At 47.8% G+C, this 22639-nt stretch overlaps 1 protein-coding gene across 6 annotated transcripts in view; it reads left to right on the top strand.

Annotated features, from left to right (window-relative positions):
- The window catches only part of SLC39A11 (solute carrier family 39 member 11), a 424573-nt gene that overhangs the window by 183981 nt on the left and 217953 nt on the right, over nt 1-22639 (top strand). The gene's annotated exons all lie outside the window — the stretch shown is intronic.

Genomic DNA, 22639 nt, shown 5'->3' with positions numbered 1-22639 from the left:
AGAAAACTCTTAAGGTAGAGGGAGTACGCTCCCCGAGAGGGATCTCATCACAGTTCATAAATCCCCAGGGGGGAGGTGTGGAAGGGGCTGGTGCCCACTGACAAGGAGTGGAAGGTGCACGGGCAGGAGTACATTGGTTTCTGGTGTCGGGGTAAGACTGCCCCTCCTTGCCCCTTCCTTGCTCACTCAGTCAAGGCATTTGGCCATTTAAGGGTCCATTAGCATGAGGAGAGGTGGATGCCTTTCTTTCTCTGGCCCCTGCCCTTCCCACTTCCTCTGTAGGCCACAGACGTGCAAAAGATATTGAGAACAGACACCTCCTCCCCTGCACAGAGTTCTCTCTCTCTCTCTCTCTCTCTCTCTCTTTTTTTAATTTTTACTTTTTTTTGGGGGGGGGGCGGTGGACAGAGAGAGAATCCCAAGCAGGCTCTGTACTGTCAGCACAGAGTCTGATGCGGGTCTTGATCTCATGAACTGTGAGATCATGACCTGAGCTGAAATCAGGAGTCGGATGCTTAACCGATTGAGCCACCCAGGCGCCCCCTGACGGAGTTCTCTCTTGAGTGAATTGGGCAGAAGCAGACTGGCTTGGTGATTCAAGGGAAAAAAGCCCTTTCACACTTCCGTGCTGGTATTTTAATTCAATCTTTTTGCCATGTGTAGGCTACGACGAATCTCTAGACCTCAGGGGGAGTAAATGTTAGAGCGATGCTGGTTCTCCGATCTGTGTTCAGACTGTGCCCTGCATGAATTATTCATGGAGAACTCGAATATCTTCCCCACTCGGGTTGATCCTCTCTGCCTCTTACAGCTTCCTAGGGGGATGTAACCGGGAAGTGGAAACTCATCTAACATCAGCTCACGTACTAGAGGGCTTAGCACGGAAAAATCTGCCCCCTGCCTCCCATCACACGTGCCATTCGTACTCCAATCAGAGCGACTCAGGTGTTGTCCACTGTTTCTTTTCTATCGGGGAGTCACGAACTGTCCTCCAGGAAAGCTTGTCACTTTTTGTGCCGAACCGTGGGAACACGTGTCAACTCTTACTGGCCATACCGGGCTAGCACTCCTGTGGACCCCTCTGAAGACTTTACAAAAGTCCTGATTCTGAGCCTTCTCTAGGATGAAAAAGTTGACCAGATTTTATTCTATCCCATTTTTTTGGTTTTGTTTTGTCTTCAAGGCCACACTGGGGAAGGTTCAGAGCGTGTCATTGAAAACAGTGTCAGTCCCCTGTGCTAGACCTTGTCCAGTGGGGCCGTGAGAACATAGAGCCAGTGGGAGTAGGCCGTGCAGGGGGGCCTCCTGGGACCGTGGGGTCTTCTTGGCAACCCAGGGTGAAGCGGTGAGTGGGGGTGGAGGCTGTGGGGGAGGGAGATGAAGTCCTATCCTCTGCTCAGGAACGCCGAGGCCTGTTACCAGGCTACCTCCAGTCGCCATTGCTAACTGGTCAGACGCAAAGGCAAAGATCCCTTGCGGGGAGCACAAAGATGATTCGCCGAGACTGAGGGATGCCAGCCATCTCCAGAAAGGTCTCTCTGCTGCTCACTTGGACACGCCTGTGGATGTCAGGCAGTTGACAACCCTAAAACCGATAATGGCTATTTGCTGACTGGCCTCACGCAGATCAAGCCCGAATATGCATTATTTGTGCCATCTGGATGTGCCCTTAAGCTGGCTGTAAGTGCAACGTGGAGATCGGCTTAATGGGTGTTTAGTGAATAACATTAGCCTTTAAAAAATAATATTGGTGCCGCTGTTATAATGTCCCATAATTGGTTCAGCAAGAGGAAAAGCCAGAGAAGCCACACTGTGGGAGAGAAGATTCAGCTATTCTGAGTGGTGGTGGCAACCCCACGGAGCCGGGGAAAGCATTTATGAGATACTTTTCCTATTTAGCTCCTGGTGCCTAATGTTTCACGATGGCAACTCTTCTCAAGGCTGGGGATATTTTGGGATTAGCTAGACCAGAAGTTCTTTTAAAACCATCAGTCAATCTCTCTCTCTTTCAATTCAGCTGTTTATTTCTCTCTCTCTCCAACTGGCTTTCTTTTAATTAAAAAAGTAATCACATGGATTAAAAACGGAGAAGTAATTTTTCTTCCAACCTCAACTCTTTTACGGTCCAGGCATCCATCTCAGACACACACACACACTCTTTCTTGTGGGTCCTTTCAGAAATGGTACGTTCATACGGTCGTGCTTGGCTCATGGTTTCGAACCTTGTGTTTTTCACTAAGCAATACATTTTAGCCTTAGTTTCCTGGGATGCTCATAGATCCATGCCATTCATGTTATTGGCTATCATCTTACTTACTTAGTCCCCTCTTGATGGCCCTATAGGTTGTTTTCAGTCTTTTGCTTTTATAAAGAATGTGGCAGAGAGCATTCCTATACGTATACCTCTGTGGGCAGTTATGTTGTTGAGTAAATTCTAGATATTAGGTTAGAGGTTCTGTATATCGGGGGTCCATGAATGGGCACCAAAGGGTTCATGTATCTCTTGACATTTCATACATAATAATAGGTGTTTTTAGAAGGCAAAACTCCAAAACATCCATCTTTCTTCAGATGGTGCCATGACCCCGATGTTCATCTAGATCTTGGGTTTTTTCTGCCTCAACCTTACCCATTCAGCTGCCCAGTGGGATTTTTATTATTATTATTTTTATTGGCACTCCTTTTAGGCTAAAGAAGGGTAGTAAAAAGTGAATCAGTCCCTTCTTTTACTAATTGGTAGCTATCCATTTCAGTCTGTTGTTTGTTCTGAGGATGTTGAAACTCTTCAAGAGTGAGGTTTTTTGTTTGCTCGTTTGTTTTTCATTGATCCATTAACATAGCAGATGGAGAATTGTCTGTAATTCTGTGTTATCTGTGGAAGGAGCAGGAATGGGTATTATTTTCCAGTAGAGAAAGAGACGGATTAAATTTGGGAAATTATTTAGTTATGACGTGGCACTTACTTTATTTTCTGTAAACCTTTCCAAAGCTTATTGGAGGGGTAAGTGAATGGGGACTTGAGTCAGGCACGCATAAGCTGTAAGAAACTCCAGTTAGAAACAGATTTTCCTTTAGTGTCCTGTTCTTTCATAATGGGAGAAATCACCAGGCAGGAATAATTCTACCTAGACAGCCTGGCAGATTCGAAGGCATGTTTTACAAAGCGAAACCAATGCAAACCTAACGTCAAGCGGGTTATAGGCTTGCCTGAGCTACCGTCACCAGCCCACCGGCAGCCTTTATTTGTTTGTATTTTAGTCTAAAATGTCAAATTCCTTCTCGGTTATGCTACTGACTTGCTAGGTAGTACCCTCCTGTGGAGACAGAACTGATCTTGGGAGAGAGAATTTGCCCCTTCTGACTCAAGGTTCCCAAGTGCCTGATGCCCAGATTAGCACCTACCCGGCTGTCCGTTCACAACCGGGATGGAGTTCAGGTGTTCCCTGGTGTCATTCTCCCTCCTCAGGAACCCTCATTTGTCCACTGGATATCATGCTGTCCTCTTTTAATCTTGAACTCTCCCGTTTTCCCTGTTAAGCATCATCCCTTAGATGCCTCTGGGAAAACACTGGACAACACCGCGGAACACGGAGCTGTCCGGCAACCGACAGTGTTTTATTCCTGCTCAAGTATTTGCATTTTTTTTTTTTTAACGTTTATTTATTTTTGAGAGAGAGAGAGACAGAGCATGAACGGGGGAGGGTCAGAGAGAGAGGGAGACACAGAATCTGAAACAGGCTCCAGGCTCTGAGCTGTCAGCACAGAGCCTGACGTGGGGCTCGAACTCACGGACCGCGAGATCATGACCTGAGCTGAAGTCGGACGCTCAACCAACTGAGCTACCCAGACGCCCCTCAAGTGTTTGCATTTTAACTGGGGACAGTTTCTCCAGCTGGATGATGAACCTGTTCGTTGGATTTCCACACTGGTTGGCCTTTGGAGGATTATACTTTTAGGTAGCTGTGGGGTACTAGGGGAGGGCTCTATTCTCTTCCCCCTGTGCAGGGAGAAATCCCCTCTCGGAAGACAACTGCCTGTTCTCTCTGTGAGTCCATCCATGTGTATTCAACTCCCAGCTGCTAGATGTCCTTGGCAATGAAATTCCTTGTAGTAGCCTAATCCTAGGGAAGCAAAGAGGGCTTACTTAAACAGCTCCCAAGCTCCTGTGACAATCGCTTTTTTCTTTATTCCATATCTTCTGACTTTGAGTCTTCTTCAAAGGAGACGCTCCCTCTGTCACCAATACTTATAGGCAAATTCAGTAAACTGAAATCTATCAAGAGTCCAATGTAGCTCCTAGGAGAAATTCTGAGTGTTTCTTTGTAGTTAGGTCTCCAAAATAGCGTGGTTAGGGAAATCTCTGAGATGTTTATTAGTAGTTTTGACTTTTTATCAGTAAGATCTCTAAAGCTGCAAGAATAACTTCACAGTTTTTCCCGTAAGTTTAATGTCCTGGCATGTGGTTTTAGCAGTTAGACACCTCACCTCCCCTGTAATTGGTTGATTAGGGGACACGTTAAAGTCTTTTCCTGGCCTAATTGAGAGTTGTCAGGGGCCTGGAAAATAGGCTGGCCCTGGCATTGTTACCTGCTTTCTGGACCGGGGCCTGCAACCTGGGTTTCTTCGTTAAAAGGTTGGGAATGAACCAAACTTGTCAGCACATGGCAATAGCAATGTGCCACATCTTAATACAGGAAAATATGAAAATATTTTGCAGAACGATGAAGAGCAAAGCATTCAACAAAAATAATTACCAGGAGCTCTCTGGCATCCTGGACGTTGAAGGAAATACGGAAGTAATACAGAAATACCCTCTTGGAGGGGCGCCTGGGTGGCTCAGTCAGTTAAGTGTCTGGCTTCGGCTCAGGTCATGATCTCACGGTTCGGGGGTTCGATCCCCGCATCGGGGGTCTGTGCTGACAGCTCAGAGCCTGGAGCTGCTTCGGATTCTGTGTCTCCCTCTCTCTCTGCCCCTTCCCTGCTCATGCTCTGTCTCTCTCCCTCTCTCTCTCTCTCTCAAAATAATAAATATTAAAAAAAAAAAAAAAAAGAAATACCCTGTTGGACAGGGCTCTGCGTGGGGGTATGAGTGACTGTTAGCATGTCCCAGCTCCTGGAGGCATTACTGGGTGGGTCCATTTTATAGATTCTTTTGCTTCTGAAGACGTTACGTTTCACCTGATAGTTAACACTCAAGTGTTGCTTAGCCTGTGTGTGCGCCTTCTTCTAAGGGAGGCAGTCAGTTTGGGGAGCGCATTTTCACGAGGCTTAGAAGCAATAATGGCACTTGCTTACACTTGTATAAATCTGCTCGGGCTGCCATAACAAAGGACCACAGACTGGGTGGCTTCAACAGCAGAAGTTTATTTTCTCCCTGTTCTGGAGACTGGAAGCCTGGGGTCAGGGTGTCTGCAGGACTGGTTTCCTCTGAGCCCTCTCTCCTTGGTTCGTAGGTGGCCGCTTTCTCCCCTGAGTCCTTCCCTCTCTGTGTGAGGTGTCCTTATCTCTTCCACCTAAATTGGATGAGAGCCCACCCTAATGACCTCATTTTAACCTAATTACCTCTTGAAAGATCCTGTCTCCGAATACAGTTACCTGCTGGGGTACACAGGTTAAGGCTTCAACAAAGGAATTTGAGGGGCACACGCTCAGCCCAAGGCGGCGCTTAACAATTTTTTTTTTTTTTTAAAGTCGTCTTCCCGTGGATGGTAACCAGTCTAAAGGAATACCAGGTGGCAAACGTTTCTTTCTGTCTTTTAGATTCTTTCACGGTATTTCTGTCTCCTCATCTGTTAGACTCATAGCCGGATGGGCTGGGAACATAGAGAAAAGGGTACAAAAAAGAACTGAATGAATTTGAAAAGTTACTAGGAGTCAGCACCAAGAAAGAAAGTTAGGGGATTTTAAGTTTGATCTTTTTTTTTGTATTTTTTGAATGTTTATTTTATTTTTGAGAAAGAGAGTCAGAGAGAGAGAGAGAGCACACAAGCGGTGGAGAGGCAGAGAGAGCTCCAGGCTCCGAGCTGTCAGCGCAGAACCTGATGCAGAGCTCGAACCCACGAACCGTGAGATCATGACCTGAGCTGAAGTCAGGCACTTGACCCACTGAGCCACGCGGGCGCCCCTAAGTCTGATCTAAGGCTGCTGGCAGGTGTGGCCATCTATGCCAATGAAGCTAAAGGGGTGGAATGCAGCTACCCGCTGCCGTCATCCCACGAAATGAGAGATGGCTTTGGGGGAGATCAATATTAATACACAAGTAGACATGCAAACATGCTCTCCTGACAGTATTCACCTGCTAGGGCCGCATACCGCAGACTGGGTAGCTTAAACAACAGAAATTTATACTCTCCTGGCTCCGGAGACCAGAAGTCTGAAATTCGTGTCATCGGCACCACACCCTCTCCGGAGGCTCTGAGGGAAGATCCTTCCTTGGCTCTCGTAACTTCTGGCGGCACTGGCGTTCCTTGGCTTGTGGCCGCACCGCACCAGTCTCTGCTGCCGTTGGCACCCGGCCTCGTTCCTCGTGTGTCTGCGTCTGATTCTCCATCTCCCGTAAAGACCCCGGTTGCTGGCTTTAGGACCCACACTAATCCAGTATGGCCGCCTCTTAATTACATCTGTACTCACGCCTCTGTTTCCAAGGAAGGTCCCTTTCTGAGGTTCTGGGTGGACGTGAGTTTTGGGGGGACACTTTTCAACCCAGTGCACTGACCAGTCCCCCTTCGTGATCAGTCCGTGACCAGGCTCTGGGAACTCAATTAGCATGGAGGGGCTTGTTTGTCAAGCAGAAGTGAGGGAGAGGGGAGAACACGAGAGGAGACGGGAGGAGGCTAATCCTGGCAGTAATAAAAACCCATTTAATTCATCAGGAGCCTTTGGAGCAGCTGCTGGGGCTCTTTGTTTGAAATATTCATGAAGTGTCTACCGAGGAGTTAGGGATACAGTCTCCTTATGCAAAATTTAACATTTGCTGGGCTAGCAGGTTCTATCATATTTATAAGAGTTCTGACACATTCATTTCAGCTCATAAGTCTATTAAACTGGGAAATGCGTTTTTAATATGCTTTTGGGAAACAGACAAGTGGCTTGGGCAGTGCCAGCCCCCATTAGCATAGTCCTGCCAGGCTTTTATTACCCAGAGATGTAGGGGGCTGATGCCAAAGCCAGGCGACCTGGGCTCTCTCCATGTCTTTTTGTGTTTTGGTTTTCAGATGTTATTTTTTGCAGAAGCCCCTTAAGCTGGAGAAAGAAGCACAGGGTGACAGCATCGTTTGTTTATTTATCGTTTTTCTTTTTGCCTGTTAGGGGAAGTGCCCGAGAAGGAATGGAAGCTGGTTGTGAGCCCATAGAACTGGGAAGTGCCACTCACTGAGACAGGCAGCCTTAGAGAAGGCAGGGGCTGATAGGGGAGCATCAGGAGTAGGGTTTGAATCCATGTAAATCAACAACAGCGAGGCTAGCATCTGGGATGGGGTCAGTGCAATCTTGCCTTAAAGAAAAGGAGTCTGTGATGAGCTCCATTCGACCTGGGCGTCCTTTGTTAGCACGCAGGGTCTGACCTCCTCTTTTTCAGGGGGTGCACACTGCAGTTCTGTTCTCCTTTCCTCTGTCTAGTGCATTTCCCTTCCGAGGGCCAGAGAAAGTAAATAGCGCCAAGTGTCTTAAAACTAATTCAGTTTGTCTCAACGAAACATGATTTCAAGGGTTGTGGCATTTTGGAGCTAGAGATACTAAGGGACGTGCCACTGTCTTCCAGTTGACGATCCCAGACAGAACTAACTCTCAGGACTCCTGGACTCCTTGATAATCCTCAACTAATTAATCATCAGCCGGTAGGGGAGGCAGAGGTGTTCACTGGAGATGGCAGGAGAGGTTGTATAAGATGTCTTTTGCAGCTCTTAGACACGGTGGGTCAGACATCTGCTGTCTTTCCTAGCAGATGAGGCTCCCCTGGTGATTTTAAGGCACCGATCTTCAACAAACCTCAGTAAAGTTTGCTCAAGTCAGCCTTATTAGTAAACATTGATTATGTTCTTTCCAGTAGTGAAGCTCCTGTTGTACATATAGAAACAATTAGGAGGGACACCTGGGTGGCTCATTGGTTGAGCGTCCGACTCTTGATTTCGGCTCAGGTCATGATCTCACAGTTTGTGGGATCGAGCCCCACATCAGGCTCTGTGCTCATGTTGCGGAACCTGCTTAGGATTCTCTATCTCCCTCCCTCTCTCTGCCCCCCACTCCCCACAACTTGCACTCGCTCTTTCAAAATAAGTAAACAAACATTAAAAAAACAATTAGGAGGCACAAACCCTCAAGGAGATTCAAATCTTCTTGGAAGACAAATAGGCCATTTTATATAGTTCAACAAAACATACGCAAGCTTCTGACAATCCCGTAAGTGGGTCTTGAATATGTCCTTGGTGCTCCCCCGCAGCACCCTTTGTTTTGAGTTATTTATTTTTATTTTTATTTTATTTTATTAAAAAAAATTTTTTTTTAACGTTTTTATTTATTTTTGGGACAGAGAGAGACAGAGCATGAGCGGGGGAGGGGCAGAGAGAGAGGGAGACACAGAATTGGAAGCAGGCTCCCGGCTCTGAGCCATCAGCCCAGAGCCTGATGTGGGGCTCGAACTCACGGACCGCGAGATCGTGACCTGAGCCGAAGTCGGATGCTTAACCGACTGAGCCACGCAGGCGCCCCGAGTTATTTATTTTTAGATAAGGAGTGGGGTACAGTTTGAGGTTCAGCTTCTTTCATATAGATGTTCAATTGTTGCAGCACTATGCGTGGGAAAGACCGACCTTTCCCTATTGAATAGACGTTGTGCTTTTGTAAAAAATTAATTGACCATATTGGTATGGGTCTGCGTTTGGACTCTGAGTTCTGCTTTAGTTTATGTGCCTATCCTTTTACCAGTATCACACTCTTTTAATTATGGTAGATTTATCATAAGTCTTGAAATCAGACATTATGCATCCTCCCACTTTGTTCTTTTTCAAAGTTGTTTTGGTTATTCTAGCTCCTTTGCCTTTATATAATTTCAGAATCAGTTTGTTAAAATGTACAAAGAAATCCTGATGGGCTTTAGGCTGGGATTGCATTGACTCTGTAAATCAATATGGGGAAAATTGACACCTTAATAATCTTAGTCTTCTATTTCATGAACATGGTATATCTCTCCATTTACTTACATTGTCTTTGACTTCTTTGGTCAGTGTTTTGTGGTTTTCAGCATGTATATCCTATACATATTTGGTTAGATTTATACCTAAATATTCCTTTTATGGTGCTATTACAAATGATACTGTATTTGAAATTTTGACTTCTAATTGTTCATTGCTAGCTCAGAAATATAATAGATGTTGTGTGTTAGTCTTGTTCCTGTAATCTGGCTGAACTCATTTATTAGTTCTGAGAGTTTTTTTGGTAGATTCCTTGGGATTTTCTCTGTCCTGTCTGTGAATAGTGACTGTTTCATTAACTTCCAGCCAATCTGTATGCCTTTTATTTCTTTTTCTTGACTTACTTGCACTGGCTAAGGCTCTTAGTACGTTGTTGAATAGGAGTCATGAGAGGAGGTATTCTTGCCTTATTCCTAATCTTAGGGAGAAAGCATTCAGTCTTTCACTATTAAGTATGGTGTTGTCTATGGGTTTATGGTAGCTGAAAGGCATACATATTTGAAAAGCCACCAGGTTCCTAAGAGATGTCAGAATACAGAAATGGTATAGAGCAGTCCAGAAAATAGGTTATATGGTACAACTTGGCTTGGATTCTGACTCAGCCCTTGGGCAGCTACAAGACCTTGGGCAACCTTCATAACCTCCTTTTTACCCTCAGCTTCTCTATCTAAAATGGGGATCATAGTAATTACCGCATGGAGCTGCTATGTAGATGGACGTGGATGATGCGTGTAAATGCTTAGGACAGCACTCAGTGCTTTGTATGCCCTCAATGAATATTAGTCATCATTATTCTATCTGGAAGGCAGGAAAAATGGCCCCAGAGCTCAGGGTGCCTGGATGTGGGATTTTTTTTGGCACAGACTATGGAGATTTTGCTGCCCCTATTAAAAAGTACAGAAACGGGAGCCTGGGTGACTCTGTCAGTTAGACATCTGCCTTCGGCTCAGGTCATGATCTTGTGATTCATGGGTTTGAGCCCCATGTCAGGCTCTGTGCTGACAGCTCAGAGCCTGGAGCCGACTTGAGATTCTGTGTCTCCCTGTCTCTCTGCCCCTCTCCTGCTTGTTCTCACTCTGTCTCTCTCTGTCTCTCTCTCTCAAAAACCAAATAAAAACATTAATTTTTTTTTTAAAGTACAGAAAGCTGTCGGGTTTGTATGTGGATTCTCCAGTCATTGAGCACATTTGGGTCTGTAATACTCTCAAGGTGCTCAGACAGATGTACAACATTTACATTTGGTCCAGTTTAGGGACAGAGGAGCCACCCCGGAAAAGAACAGGTGATCCTTAAGCTGGAAGAAGAGGTTTCTCATGGGGAAAAGAAATCCCTAAAGAAATTAAGGAAGCATAAATGTATCGTTAATGAAAAATATACCATAAGATAGATGTGAAACATTATAGAGAACCAGAAGGTGAGGAGGAGAGAACGTGTGTGTGTGTGTGTGTGTGTGTGTGTAGTGAAGAGCAAGGGGCTAGAGTCAGGGTGCATGGTAGGTGTGGGAGTAACCTGGGCTCACGGTTCACTAGCATCAGAATGGACTTTGTCCATCTTTACTTTTTCTCTGCCCAGGACATAGAACAAGGTCTTAGATCAGAGAACGAAAGTTGATGGGATAAGCTTTGGAATTGTACAGAAGGCTGAGCTGCCCATCACTGGAAGGATTCAAGCACAGGCTAGGGGGCTAGTGGTCAGGGAAGTTATAGAGGGGCTTCATGGGCAGTGTGAAAGTTTGGGCTGAGTAACTTGCTGAGGCCCCCTTGCTGCTCCAGGATTGCTGGACCCTGAGCCTACCAAGAACAGCTGGGGGAGGCCTCCTCTGCCTGTCTGCCTCAGTGGACCTGAAAGTCTGGGACAACGGCTTCTGGTCTGAGATCCTGGAGTTTGCGAGTGGGAGCTTTGGCACTGGCTAACGGAAGCAGCATGGGTGTGGCCATGGGGGGCTGCAGGTGCCTTCTCTGGGCTCAGCTATGGGACCTGCTGGGTGTTGCCATGGCAACCTCTCCCCTCCTTTCCCCGCTGTCGACCAGTACCTCTGAGTGTGGTGAATCCCTGACCCCTTGTGTGGTTTCATCTCATCCCGTCTCTTCCCTTGGTCTCTCCATCTCTCCTGGTGTCTCTCACTCACCTCTCTGCGTCTCACCGTCAGAACCTCTCTTTTTGCACCCACACCCCTTCCCATCCCATCTGTCAGGGGATCTGCGTGCCTGCCTTCCCTCCTCTCTCTCTGAGACAGCAGTGAATCTGCTAGCTTCTCCCTTGCTCCAACTGTGGGCAGCCTTCGGAGAAGCCTCTCGGTCTCTGTTGGGCCCGGTGGTGCCCCCGTGGCCCCAGAGTAGCGGTTCCGGGGTGCTGCAGCAGTCGGAAAAGCTCTTCAGGGACCCTTGCTTCCCTGTGTGTCTGGAGATCCATGCGGGCAGATTCCACCCGCCCCTCTTTCTGGAGACTCTGATCTGGGTGAAGTTCTCCCCCAGGCCTTTGCTTTGGGTTGGCTTTGCAGAGCAAGAACCCATCAGCTACACTGCTAATTAAACTCATCCGGGCGATCTGTTGTCAGGGTCCCTGCCTGCCATGCATTTGGGGCGGAGCCCCATGAGAGTCTAGACACCCTTCAAGTTTATTATGGAGAACCAACCTCTCCTTGGAGGCATCATCTTTCTTAGCGTCTGTCTTGGTAATGATGCCTCAACCCGTCCATCATCCAGCCCAACTTGATTAGAGTTATTAACCACTTAGTGTCAAAATATCCTTGCTTCCTGTCTGCCTGCCACAGCCAGGGGATAAAGCTTTGCCATGTTAATTTTCTTTTTTTTGCAGAGTCTTCTGATCCAACATTACTCCACCTGAGGAGTCTAATTGAACCATGCGTCTCCCCTTGGCGCTCTCCCCCTGTCTCGGCCTAGAAAAAAGCAGTTAGGAATGAGGGTAGATAGACTCTGTCCTGGCATCTAACGGGATCCTATTATCTGACCAAGACTTCAGGGCCGATTTTTGCTAGTGATTGGATTTCACAGTCCTGTCGCTCAGCCAGTTTTCATCACTGGGCGAAGGGAGGGAAGCCTTCGAGGATGCGCCGTTTAACAACAAAGGGAGGGGACCGGAAAGACTGCAACCAGGACGAGATTGAAACGGCTCTCCCAGAACTAACGAGCTGCTTCTGGCCTCCCCGCTGGCCTGCTGATGGGAAGCCGTGGGCTCTAAAAGCTTGTTTAAGATTCTGAATGCAGAAGGCTGGACCGAGGCAAGTTTTGATCATACGACCTGACCAGCAGAACAGGACATTTTAACTGCAAACCTGTGCTCTGAAAGTCTGGTTAGGAGAGGGTAGCATGGGGCTGTGGGGCTCTTGCTTTCCTTCCACCCTCTCTCCCCTTTTGTTCGGTGTGCAAAGGCAGAGGCATTTCAATATGCCATTGCATTGGGCACAGGGACACAGACAGCCCACACTGCTTCACCTGGAAAGGGACTCTTCACCACCATGCATCGAACACGCTGATGTGTCTTATCTTCTCTGCACAATGTCTTCCTTGAACCGATTGGCAATTATCTTCTTTTCTTTTTTCCTAATGTTTATTTATTTTTGAGGGAGAGAGAGAGAGAGAGAGAGAGGGGAAGGGAGGGAGGGAGAACCCTGAGATCATGACTTGAGCCAAAGTCAGGCGCCCTGAGCGACCCAGACACCCTGGCAGTTATCTTCTTTGATCTGTAGGGAGCTTAACAGAAGTGAAATCCACAGTTTCCAAGGATTCCAAGACCCCTGGGACACCGCCGGAGGGGTTAGGAGGGGAAGTGAGTCGCCTGCTAGGACCAGCAAAGGGGACTGATGCCTGTTTTCCTACCCTTCAGAAACAGATACGCCTCTTAAAATGTCAAATTTCAATATTTGAAAAATTGTAAATTAAATAGAAATGTTGGCTCAAAAGCAGGTAGCAATTCTTCTGAGGTTTCCGTGATGTCTGTCTAGATGCTCTGAAGTAGCTACTTACCTCTTATGTGGTGACCCTCGTATGGTGACCCCTTCCCCCACCCTAACCCATCTTCCTCAGAACATCTGTCTTGACTGTTTTGTGGGGAGGAGACCGCCCAAGCACCTGATGAAAACCATACACTGTTGGGTTATTGGCATTTGGGGGTGGGATGGCTCTTTGTGGTACCACATTACATGTTGCTTTGTGCCCTGGTCCCCAGCCGCTCTAAACCTGGAGTACCCGCTAGTCTGTGTGACAGTGGGGCAGAAGTGCCCCAGACATTTCCAAAGGCTCCCTGCAGCACTGTCCCCAAGGGAGCAGAAAAAATAGGACAGGGTGGGTCTCGCACAAGCCTGCCAACTCAAAGAGTTTGAACTGCAGCCCAACTTCTGTTGCTGGAGGTGTCAGCCTGGGTCCAGGCTGGGGCTGCCCAGAAGAAGGGGCGCCTTCCGAATGTACCGAGTGCTCTGTGGGCCACCTGCCGTCCTGCCCTCGCCCCTGATGAAGAACCCCTGCTGGAGACCCTCTCCCCAGAAAAAGCACACCTATATGGGTTCTCACACATTTTTACCTTCGATTTCTAGCACTTGGGGACTGGCCCAGCACGGTGCCTGGCACACACCGGGAGCTAAAGGCATGTCTGTCGACTGAGCAAAATAAAACCCATTTATGGTTCTATCTGGGGCCCAAAGACCCTTGGTGATGAGCCCCAGATGCATGCACTTCCCTTCCTTTGTATCACCTCCGTCTCCAGGGCATCGTGGTCTTGTAGTCATGCTTGACGTGCAGACGGTGGGAAGTGGCGAAACGTCTAAGGACGTTCGGGCCGCGAGACTGTATCGGACAGATGCAAAGAGGAGAGACACTGAAATCCAGCAGATAGGGAAGCTCAGTTTTTCCCCTTCGCAGCCACACCCTAGACTTTTTGGATGTAACAACTATACTCTCTGCTTTCCCCCACCCACTGCCCTGTTTGGGCTCCTCTTTTCTTCCATCCCATTCTCATCTCCTATCCACACTTCTTAATGGGATGTTTTGGAATTGTGTGCTATTCTAGGAGCTTGGAGTAAGACTTCCTATTATTGTTTGTTTCTTTTTTTCTTTTTTATTTTTTTTAATGTTTATTTTTGAGAGAGAGAGAGAGTGTGTGAGCAGGGGAAGGGCAGAGAGAGAGGGAGACACAGAATCGGAAGCAGGCTCCAGGCTCCGAGCTGGCAGCTCAGAGCCTGACGCGGGGCTCCAACCCGTGAGCTGCGAGATCATGACCTGAGCTGAAGTCGGACGCTTAACCAGCTGGGCCACCCAGGCACCCCTGTTTCTTTATTTTCCCACCAGGTTTCTGATGGGGTAGGACTGGTCTTGGTATTATAAAGATCCGTTGTTTTCTTTTTCTTTCATAAGGCATTTGCATGTTTTTTTTTTCCCCCATTAGTTCATTAAATTCATTCATTCCATGAAGCCAGCCACTCTGGCTAAGTCTAAGCCAGGAACTTGGTCTCTGCCTTCAAAGATTGTGGGAGAGGCAGATGCCTAAAAACAAGCCATTACACAGTAATTACAAATAGTCATACTGCAATTTTGATGCTTGATTTCTTTCATAGTCTCCGGAGGGTGGTTACATTGTCTAGGAAAGAACCCGATCATTAGACCTGGGATCCTTTTCTTTGCAGGAATTTTATCATTGTTTTTGGATCAATGATTGTTCAGGAGTACATCAAATTCAACCTTCCTGAGAATCACATGGTTTCTTCCTTTATCCACCCATGTTCTTTGGACCAAGGCGTATGGTCCAGGATGATATTGCAAATACTTCCTTTCATTGATATTCTCTCTGTGTGTGTATAAAGGGGGAATGAGGGCTCCCCCGTGAGTGTGTGTGTGTGTGTGTGTGTGCGCACACACACGTTTGCATGCATATGTGTGCATGTTGACATATTTACTTCCTGATAGAATCAAATATTGCTTCATGTAAGTGATGAAATTGCCTATTGATTTCATAGACTATTTAGACTCAATATACTTTGTTTCCTGAAACCTGATAGGAAAAGGAAAGGTAACTGCTCACCAGATGCATACTAACATGCTTGTGGAAAGGGGAACGCGGTTGCCGTGAGGGATTGACATTCCCACTGGTTCTTGGCAATGAATGCTCACTTAAGAAATATGTGTGCTACTTTCTGTAAAGCTTTAAAATCACCAGGTTTTTTTTTTTAATTTTTTTTTTTAACGTTTTTATTTTTGAGACAGAGACAGAGCATGAACGGGGGAGGGGCAGAGAGAGAGACACACACAGACTCAGAAGCAGGCTCCAGGCTCCGAGCCATCAGCCCAGAGCCCGACGCGGGGCTCGAACTCACGGACCGCGAGATCGTGACCTGAGCTGAAGTCGGACGCTTAACCGACTGAGCCACCCAGGCGCCCCAGGTTTTTTTTTTTAAACGGTGTTTCTGAAACTCATGGGCTGCCTTCCATCATCTTTAATGAACATCACTAAGAGCCTCTTTAGAATGTGTGTTGAGACGTGTGTATACGAGAACACGGTGACAGGCTTGGGAATGTTTCAGCGAACACTGGTTCAGATCGGGGGTAGGGGCACCAGATAATGTCACCTGCAGGAAGCTTTTCATTCAGGGCTCTCTGTGTGTTGGTTGCTGTTCAAATTGGGAAAAATGGTCCCTTCCATCCAGTGACTCGCATGCTGGCTCCCATGGGGCATTTCTTTGCTACCAGAAGACTTTGAGGCTACTCTTCACTCCAGCCCCGTCTGCAGGGGCCCCCCCGGGGAGCTGCGTCAGGAGCAAAATGAACCACTAGGGCCCGCGTGCCCCTGAGTGCCATTCTGAGGTGCTCAGTAGTCCCCTTTTGGGTCGAAAGTAACAACTGATTACAAAGCAATAAAACCAATATGTGAACAAACACTATAGAACTCCTCTGAAGGGGAGAGTTTGGCCCCCTCCCCTCCGGAAGTGATCCCCAATTGATCCCAATTTGGGATGATGGCGTTTCTCCAAAGGCTCTTGGGAGTTCTTAGGAGGCTTCTCTGGGTTGATTTACAACCCAAATTAAACAAAACAAAACAAAATGCTCCCTCCCCCCAAATCAGCCTGGTTTTGTTTTGGTTGGGCATGATTTTAGCAAAAAGGGCCTTCTCCAAACCGTTTCCTTCCCCCCAGGACATTTAAAGTAATGATCCCAAAGTCAGAGGGGTTTGCGCTCCCTTGTCCCTGATGCTCTGCAGGGCTCCCAGGGGGGCAGCGTTCACTCGTGCCGGGTTTGCAGGACATTTTCTCATGTCTGTTCGGCCTTTGTGGCGTTAGCTGGCCTCCTCCTGGTCTCTGGAGTTGTCGAGGTTGGTGAGAAGAGACAGAAGGACAAGTTCTAGGTATGGTTTCTTGTCCAAAACATGGCTGGTTAAAAAAAAAAAAGTAGATTAAAAAAAAAATCATGGTTTGAACTCTTGTTTTCAGTATTATTAAGTTTCACCGCTCGATGACTCACAGAGATGAGGGCATCTGCTGAAAATTTGAAGAAGCATTTGTCTAGAGCAAACCGTGCTCTGGCCTCCTTCCCGGGGAAGATGAGGACATAAAGACCCGCGGGCCCACATGTGACCCCAGGCACATTCCTAGCGTGAGATTTGTGTACTGACCAGACTTCTAGCATCGGCTTCAGCTCTCTGAGTGTAATAGGCTGTACCTATTCGGCTCCGCCTTGTACCAAGCAGCTCTCCAACCTCAGAGGCTTGCAACCACAAAGGTGTATTTTGCTCCCAGGTTACGTGCAGGCTGCAGGTTGGCTCTTCTCCTTCTGGGTCCCCGCTGAGGAAGCGTCCCCTGTCAGGACATGCCTGGTGTCATGGTGGAGGGGAAGAGTAGGAGAGCTAGTGGAAACCTGCCGTGCCTCGTAAGAATTCTCCTTAAGTGGTTTCATCTCCACTCACGCCCGTTGCCCAGCAAATCACATGGGAATGCCTGTCCTTGTGCAGGGAGGTGTACTTGACCTTTAGGGAGGCACCGCCAGTCCAGGTGGGATGGAAAAATCCTCTGTACGGAAGAGAGGCATGACTAATTGTGCAGGTAATACCCTTTGCCACAGTCCTCCCTCTCGGTCACAGATAATCACTTTTGTTCGTCCTATACACAAAATAAATTCACTTCTTTTTTTTTTTTTTTTTAATTTTTTTTTTTTTAAGTTTATTTATTTTTGAGACAGAGAGAGACAGAGCATGAACAGGGGAGGGTCAGAGAGAGCGGGAGACAGAATCGGAAGCAGGCTCCAGGCTCTGAGCCATCAGCCCAGAGCCCGACGCGGGGCTCGAACTCACGGACCGCGGGATCGTGACCTGAGCCGAAGTCGGACGCTTAACCGACTGAGCCACCCAGGCGCCCCAAAATAAATTCACTTCTGACCCAACGAAATGTGCCTTAAAATTCTCATCCAGTCATGGAATTGGCTGTGAATTGCAGGACCTTATGGTAAATTTCGGACACCTTCGTCAGGTCTGGATCTAGCCGCTCTTGATCTGGAGAGGCACCAACTGAAAACAGTTTCCTGTCCTCATGTCTGACATGGTGGAACGGGAGCAGGTTGAAGCCTCCTGCTCGGAAGGAGGAAGGATGGAGGCCACATAGCCATCACTGCAACATGTCAGTTCTGAAGTCCCACCAGACAGACATGTGAGGGTTCCCTACCCGGGGCATGGGGCATACTCCATGAGTGGGTCTGTTTCTGCGCCCTGCAGGAAGCTCCAGTGTTCTCCAAGGCCCTGGACTTTTCACTTCAGGAGATCCTTCCTTCTTGACGATTCCCTTTGGGCACATCCAAAAAGAAAAAAAAAAAAATAGTAGAGCGTATCCCTTCCTTGGGGACTAAGCAGCTTCCCTAGCCTGCTTCCCGCCTGTAGAATATTTGGGACTCCTAAAGTTGTTTCACGTGTTCAGTGGTCACCGTCTGTTCTGTGCCTGGGTAGTGGCCCTTTTGGTGGCATAGCTCATTCTAAATCATTTTCAGTTTTCATTTTCACTTGATCTCAGTTATTCCATGGGCCAGTAGCCACACCCACATTTCTACGTGAGATAATCCTTTCCCAGACACACCCCGTCTCTAGGTTTAATTCTAGGCACTTGGAGCTCATCAAGTTTTGGTGAAACTGTGCCACTAACCACTCTTCCTGCAGACGTTCCATCCAGGTAGAAGGATTTGCCGGATCGGGGAGGGGGGAGTGTATTTTAATCCATTTATAGGTCTTACCGTCGTGTCCTTGGTTTTGTGTGTGTCCTGAGGTTAGGTCTTAATCATCTTTCCTTCTGAGAGCATTTTTCTTTTTCTTTTTCTTTTTCTTTTTCTTTGTCTTTTTCTTTTTCTTTTTCTTTGTCTTTTTCTTTTTCCTTTTCTTCTTTTTTTTTTCTTTATTAATATGAGATGAGAAACAGTTGCAACTTCCAACTTTTTAAGTTCCAAGTTTTCTCGATTTTCTTTTCTTCTCTCCACCCTACTGGCAGTCAGCTAATACTTTTCTGACCTCTTCTCTTTCTTGTAGCACTTTGTCAAATGCATAATGACTAAAGCACGTTTTGTAGTGCTCTGTTTTATGACCTTTTCACCCAAAGCCATGCCGTCAACCTTGATGAAGCAGCATGTGTCTCAGTGGCTCACAGCGCGTGTAGGCTGCAGATGGGGTGTGGTTCTGCTCTGCATGAATTCTTTTTTTTTTTTTAATTTTTTTTTAGCGTTTAATTATTTTTGAGAGAGAGCAACAGAGCGTGAGTGGGAGAGGGGCAGAGAGAGGTGGAGACACAGAATCCAAAGCAGGCTCCAGGCTCCGAGCTGTCAGCACAGAGCCCGACGTGGGGCTCGAACTCAGGAACCGAGATCATGACCTGAGCCGAAGTCGGACGCTTAATGGACTGAGCCACCCAGGTGCCCCACTCTGCATGAATTGTTATTCTGAAACTCAGGTGTGAGGGGCAGTCCCTGTTGGTCACACCTGGCGATCCCTCTTACACCGTCTGCCTGGATGCTGTGTACTTCACATCCAGTCCTGTTACCCAGGCAGCTCACATGGCCAGCCCTGATGATGGGGGAGGAAGGGAAGCGGAGACAGTCTATAACTTCACATCACATGGCATTGAGCGGGGCTGTATAATTCTCCCTCAGCAAAGGGGAGGATTGAGTAATTGTGAATAAAAATTACAGTCTATGACGAGGCCTATTCTTCGTTCATTATAAAACAAGAAGAAAGGTGAATGATGACACCAGAGCTTACGATGAAGTTATACCCATCTCACCAAATAAGCAAGATTTGGGAGAGGGGGCAGTTTTGTGTTTTCTTGGAGAGATTTCTTTCTGGTGATGATTTTACTCACTGAGTTCCTAAAAACTCCTCGAGGGAGTGGCAGCATATTCATGGTGTTTTCATTCAGTGCAATGGGTGTTTTTTTCTTAAGACCTCTGTCTCCTCACCCTGGACAGTGCACTGCCCCACCCGACCTTCCAAGACTTTCCTTTATAAATTCTTTGGTAATAGGTCTGTGTTTTAAGACTGACAAGGCATCAAACACCTTTCGTCTCTAACTCCCCTTTCCAACACAGAACTCTGTGTGCTCCCGATCGTGAAATCCCACTTAAATGGTTGTTTGTGGAAGTGAGAGGCGGCTGTAAAGTTGATGGGGAAAGAGACAGTCGGTGGAATAATACGTGTGAAACTCTGCTCTGGACATTTGGAGATTTGTTGGAACCATTGCTCCTGATGCAAAGCCAGGTGCTTCTGTAGGTCCTTTGATACCCAAATGATTACTTCTCCGTGTCACCCGGTGCCGTCGATCACAGGCCATTCGTGTCCTGCACGTCCTTATAAGATGTCCTGTCTCTGTTGGGAGGTGGCAGGCTGCCCTGAGGGGCTCTCGGACACACCTAGATTTGAATTCTTGCAATTCTGGTGGTGCCTTTGTTACAGCAAATACTCAGGGCCCAGGAAGAGACAAGCCACGTGCACCCGGGGAATCCGAAAAGACTGTTTATCGCGCACCGGTGCCGGCTCAGCAGAGTCACCTCCAAAAGCTGAACCCCAAACCTTGGCAGTGGCCTCCTTTTATGGCTGGGAGGGTAGGGGGCTGAGGGACAAAAGGAAAAGGGAAGGGGCCCCTTATCGGTGGTGCTCTCCGGGCAGTTGGTGGACACAGAAGGCAAACAAGATTGCAGAAGCCAAAAGTCTGCAGGGGAGTATCCAGCCTCGGGTATCCGGCTGGCCCCTTTTATCTCGTTTTTGCTAACTTTGCTTCTCTTTACTTATGGGAATAATATGTGTTGCACTGGGACGTAGGTAAAAATGTAATAGGACTGGTGGTGGTGTTTGACGTACTCCGTGGTTTCCAGATTCGGAGACTCACTCTTTACTTGGAGCATCTCTGCAATTAGTATTTCTCTTCCACAACCAATGGCAGGTCAGAGTGGAACTGACCTGCCGCATAAAATAAAGGTGTGTGTTCAAGTTGTCGTGTCCTAAGATTTGGTGAAATGCGGAAATAAGCACTTGATAAAGATTTAGTTCTTCTTCTTTTTTTTTTTTTTTTTTAAGTTGATTTATTTATTTCGAGAGAGACAGAGACAGCGTGAGCAGGGGAGAACGGAGAGAGAGGAGAGGGAGACAGAATTCCAGGCAGGCTCTGCATCGGTAGCACAGAGCCCGACGCGGGGCTCAAACTCGTGAAACCAGGAGATCACGACCTGAGCTGACATCAAGAGTTGGACGCTTCACCCACTGAGCCACCCTTAGGTCTTAATAAAGAACGAAAAAGAAGTACAGATGTATACGGAGGCCTCCTAAGTCATAGCGAGACGCTGGCTTTTGTGCTGAGGGTTCGAACAGGGTCTGACTGAAGTTTTAAGGGATCGTCCTGGCTGTCCTGTTTGCTCTCAAGCTGGTCTACCCCCTCCTACCCCCACTGTTTTCCTACCTACGTACGTCTAAAATGGTTCCGGCGCTGTTTGGTGGGCAGAGAAATCATAAGTTGATAAAACGATCCGTGAGAACTTGAAAATTGCCGTGCAGGCCAAATTTATTACTGCTGCTGTCACTACCAAAATAGAAAATAACCCAAGCTCTGGCGTGTGGCCCATTTCTGGCCAGCATCATTCGGTACGGTGAAAATCTACAGCAGCGCAAACATTTGAAGAGATCCTTGAAATTCATCGCGGCCAGATTTGTCCTTGTCAACTGAGCCCTCCGAAACCGAGTTTCAGCCAGACCTTGCATTCCCAGCAGGGCTCTGGGGTGAACCCCAGTGTCACAGACGCGGCCCTGGCCCCCAGTCACCCCTGAGGCTCGGTCTCCACCTCACACGGGGTCCTCATGGTCAGAGGACTCTGAACTTCTCTCCCTTAGGGTTGTCAGTTGCCGACCTTATGTTGGTTTCTGGAAAGAAGATCCCCTTCTGGGTCCCTGGTGCGGCTTCTCATGGTTGCTGTGGACAGTGCACGTGTCTGCCTCTGTCTTTCTCCATTTTTATGCTCATGGTAAAGTGGTTTGCTCTTTATTTTTGTTTTTCCAGATAGCTTCCCCATTTTCTGCCGTTTTCTGTTCTACGCTGCGCCCCCTCCTTGTAAGAGTAAGAAGAGACTTCCTCTCCCTGCATTCCTCTCTTCCTTTTCATTTCTAGAGCGTAGAGCCTGGCACCTTGGGGAATGTGGAAACAGGCTGGGATGCGTGACATGGGGAAGGAGAGTCTGTGGAACCAGGTCTGGAGGCAGGAACTGGGGTCTGAGCGCGCTTTATAAGGCTGGCCTGTCGTTGGGTCCGGGCCACTCCATAAGGTGACTGTGGCTGGATTATGAGCACATCACCGATATTGAATCTGTTTGCCACCGTGCAGTGCATGCCAAGGGCAGACTTTGAGGGAAGTTGAGCTGAGTTGAGGGGGATGTTTCTTCCCTGATGCCAGTTGTTATCAACTCGCCGAAGTTCTTCCCATGCACGTTTCCTGGGAGTGCCGTGGAGCCCTGGGGCTCTGGCTGAGGGTGGGGGATGCAGTGTGGCCCACGTGACCAACAGTGAGCCCGGGGGTCCTGGAGCCTGAGAACCGGTAACCTGTAGCCTCGGGCACACCAGGGTTCCCGTTTTGGCCTCACCACCCGGTGCTAAGTGGCTTTGGTAAGATAGTGTCTCTGGTCCTTGGTTTTCTCATCTGTAAGGTGGGTATGATAACATCCCCTTGCATGTTCACTGAGGATTAATTAAAGTGATGCGATACTGAACGGCTGCCCAGCGTTCGGTCCTCTGTTCGGCTGTAGCACAGATGATATGAGGAAGCAGAGGAAGAGGGACCTGGGGGACATTTGCATTTGGACCGCCTGATGGCCCCTTGCCCCACAGCGGAACCGAGGCCGGGATGGCCTGTGGGTTTTGCCTTTGCGGCTTCTCTCCCTAGTTGTCTAAAGCAGCGCCTGCTGGGTTGGTGAATAAGTGAGGCACTGGGCCAGGTGTAC

Source organism: Panthera onca, chromosome E1, assembly GCF_046562875.1.
Source record: "Panthera onca isolate mPanOnc1 chromosome E1, mPanOnc1 haplotype 2, whole genome shotgun sequence".
NCBI classification, from domain to species: Eukaryota; Metazoa; Chordata; class Mammalia; order Carnivora; family Felidae; genus Panthera; species Panthera onca.
Note: the sequence above shows the minus strand (reverse complement) of the source record. Positions and strands in the feature narration are given on the sequence as shown.